Here is a 3,735-nt window from a genome sequence, read left to right on the forward strand (position 1 = left end):
ATCCTTGGCAAACTAATGCAGGAACAGAAAACCAAATACCATGTGTTCTCACTTTTAAGTGGGAGCTGAATGATGTGAACACATGGACACATAGGGAGGAAAAACACACACTAGTTGGAAGGTGAGGAGGGTGGTAGTAGGGAGAGCATCTGGAAGAAGAGTTAAAGGATGCTGGGCTTAATACCTGGGTGATAGGATGATCTGTGCAACAGGCTACATTGGCATATGTTTATCTATATAACAAACCTGCACATCCTGCACATCATTTTAAAGTAAAAGTTGAAAATTATAAAAGAAAAAAGTGAACGAAGAAAACAAATTAGGAAGAAAAAGAAACGGGAGAGTCATGGGACTTGTCCCAGCCGGGTAAAAGTCTTCAGATGATTAAGAAGTAGAATAAAGAAAATGAAAAATGATGGAGTTAAAACAAAGGTCTTAATGCAACACTATCAAAGGTTGGATGGACAAAAGGGAGCCTCTTCTCATCACCCGACCTTAAATGGTCCCTAATCAGTTTGCTGTATTTCTCCCAGTTTGGAGAAATTTTAAAAAGCTGGAAGGGGCGCAGTAGCTGTGCATCCTGGTGCTCTTGACCTCTCCGCGTTTGCAGCCTAGCCCTAGTCAGTCAGTGCTGAGGACTTCAACAGTCATGTCAAAGCTCCATAGTGAAACCAGGACTGTGTTCATTCAGACCCAGAAGCTGCATGCAGCCATGGCTGACACATTCCTGGAACACACGTGCCACATGGACATTGACTGGCCACCCATAGCAGCCAGGAATACTGGCATCATCTGTACCATCGGCCCAGCTCTCTGATCTGTGGAGATGCTGAAGGAGATTATTAAGTCTGGTATGAATGTGGCTGGTCTGAACTTCTCTCGTGGAGCTCATGTGTATCAGTGGAGACCATCAAGAACATGTGCACAGCCACAGACAGTTTTGCTTCTGACCCCCATCCTCTACCAGTCGGTTGCTGAGGTTCTGGACACTAAAGGACGTGAGATCCGAACTGGGCTCTTTAAGGGCAGTAGCACTCTAGAGGTGGACCTGAAGAAGTGAGCTACTCTCAAAATCATGTTGGATAATGCCTACATGGAAAAGTGTGATTAGAACATCTTGTGGCTGGACTACAAGAACATCTGCAAGGTGGTAGAACTGGGCAGCAAGATCTATGTGGATGATGGGCTTCCTTCTCTCCAGGTGAAGCAGAAAGGTGCTGACTTCCTCGTGATGGAGGTAGAAAATGGTAGCTCCTCAGGCAGCAAGAAGGGTGTGAACCTTCCCGGGACTGCCGTGGACCTGCTTGCCATGCCAGAGAAGGACATCCAGGACCTGAAGTTTGGGGTTGAGCAGGATGTCGATATAGTGTTTGCCTCGTTCATCTGCAAAGCATCTGATGCCCACGAAGTTAGGAAGGTCCTGGGAGAGAAGAGAAAGAACATCAAAGTAATCAGCAAAATTGAGAATCATGAGGGGGTTTGGAGGTTTGATGAAATCCTGGAGACCAGCGATGGGCTCATGGTGGCTCATGATGATATAGGCATTGAGATTCCTGCAGAGAAAGTCTTCCTTGCTCAGAAGATAATGATTGGGTGCTGCAACCAAGCTGGGAGGCCTGTCATCTGTGCCACTCTGATGCTGGAGAGCATAATCACGAAGCCCCACCCCACCCGGTGTGAGGGCAGTGATGTTGCCAATGCAGTCCTGGACAGAGCAGACTGCATCATACTGTCTGGAGAAGCAGTCAAAGGGGATTATCCTCTGGAGGCAGTTCGCATGCAGCACCTGATTGCCGGTGAAGCAGAGGCCGCCATCTAATACTTGCAGTTACATGAGGAGCCCCCCCTCCTGGCGCCCATTACCTGTTACCCCACAGAATCCACTGATGTGGGCGCAGTGGAGGCCTCCTTCGGGTGCTGCAGTGGGGCCATAATCATCCTCACCAAGTCTGGCAGTTCTGCTCACTAGGTGACCAGATACTGCCCATGTACCTCCATCGTTGCTGTGACATGGAATCCCCAGACAGTTTGTCAGGCCCATCTGTACCGTAGCATCTTCCCTGTGCCGTGCAAGGACGCAGTCCAGGAGACCTGGGCTGAGAATGTGGACCACCGGGTGAACTTGGCCATGAATGTTGGCAATGCCGGAGGCTTCTTCAAGAAGGGAGATGTGGTCATTGTGCTGACCAGTTGGTGCCCTGGCTCCAGCTTCACCAACACCATTTGTTTCCGGTGCCCCAGCTCCAGCTTCACCAACACCATGCGTGTTGTTTCCATGTCGTGATGGACCCAGAGACCCTCTTGCAGCCCCTGTCCCTCCTGGTTCCCACTACCCATCTATTAGGCCAGCAACACTTTTAGAGCTCACCCTGGGCTGTAATGTGGTGGGCTGGATCACCTGGGAAGATTAATGCCTTGCTGAAACATGGCTGTTTTTAGAACCTGCTCTTGAGTGGGACAGCCCAGAGCTTGGCTGTCCATCATGTGGCCTTACCCAAGCAAGGGAAGAAGGAGGAATGCAGGACTGGAGGCTCCTGGAATCTATGGCAAAAAGGTGACAGCTTCCTTTCCTTTCTGTACTCTGTTCAGTTCCTTTATTAAATGGATGCACAGAGGACTCCCAACCCTGGCCCAGGGTCAGGAAACAGCCAGCAAGAGTTAGGGGCCTTAGGGCATGGGACTGTGGTTCCAGTTTAAGCAGACTCTGGCCCTGGCCCATACTTGCTTTCCCAAACTCCTGGGGCTCCCCTGTTTGCACCTGTCCCCACCCTCCACTCAGCTGTCCTGCAGCAAACACTCCACCCCTCACCTTCCATTTCCCCCCACTGCTGCAGCCACATCCAGGCCCGTTGTTATACAGCCTACCTGTATGTCAATAAACAGCAGCTGAAGCAGACACACGCAAAAGCTGGAAGGCAGAGATTACAATTAAAAATCGAATCTGAAATTGCCTGGTGCAAGAGTAGGGCAGATTAATCAAGGTAAAGATTGACAAAAGGGTCAGGGTCCTTTGACTCAACCCTTGGCTGGGGACCTAAAGCATTTTGCACAAGAAAGGGCACAATTGCCTTGGGGTAGGGAAAAGAAGTTTCTCAAACTATAACATAAAAATGTAAGGGTTTACGGGATTATGAATGTTAGTATATTTGAATACACTTTATATTAAGTGATTGCATCTCTTTCAACTGATTGTATTATGGGAATGAACATTGTAGATTATTAGGGAATGTTTCCTCTACCTGCTATTGTAAAACAGAAGGCATTTAAATTTGCCCTTCAAGCAACATTATTTGGACATGACAAATGAGAATCTGTATGATTGCCCGAGTTCACACAGTGAAGAGTAGAAGCCAAAGTGCTGGCTGGTAAAGACAAATTATTTACTTATTCCACTTGAAGGGCATTTACTGCCTTGGCTAAAGCTATCCCTATGACACCTGAAATCCCCATGCTGTATCAGGTGATGTCAGATACATATTCTAATGGGGATGGCAGTGTCCAGAAGAGGTTTATAATAAAATGAAAATGGATTATAGAGGATCATGCTACCTGGAGAATGCAAGGAGGAGATACTCTCAAGCAGGGATATTTTTTCTTCCACAACTTACTTGTAACTGCATGAAAAACTGCTAAATTCTACGGTACCTGATAAATAGCTCTCAACTGACCAACCAAGAGCTACTTGGTTCACAGATGGCAATTCCAAAGTAAATGGACACCATCCCCTTTAGAAGG

General features: G+C 47.7%; 1 pseudogene; it reads left to right on the top strand.

Annotated features, from left to right (window-relative positions):
* The first annotated feature begins 649 nt into the window (after positions 1-649).
* On the top strand, positions 650-2,284 carry LOC102145927 (pyruvate kinase PKM pseudogene; annotated as a pseudogene).
* The last annotated feature ends 1,451 nt before the right edge of the window (positions 2,285-3,735 follow it).

Source organism: Macaca fascicularis, chromosome X (genome assembly GCF_037993035.2).
Source record: "Macaca fascicularis isolate 582-1 chromosome X, T2T-MFA8v1.1".
NCBI lineage: Eukaryota > Metazoa > Chordata > Mammalia > Primates > Cercopithecidae > Macaca > Macaca fascicularis.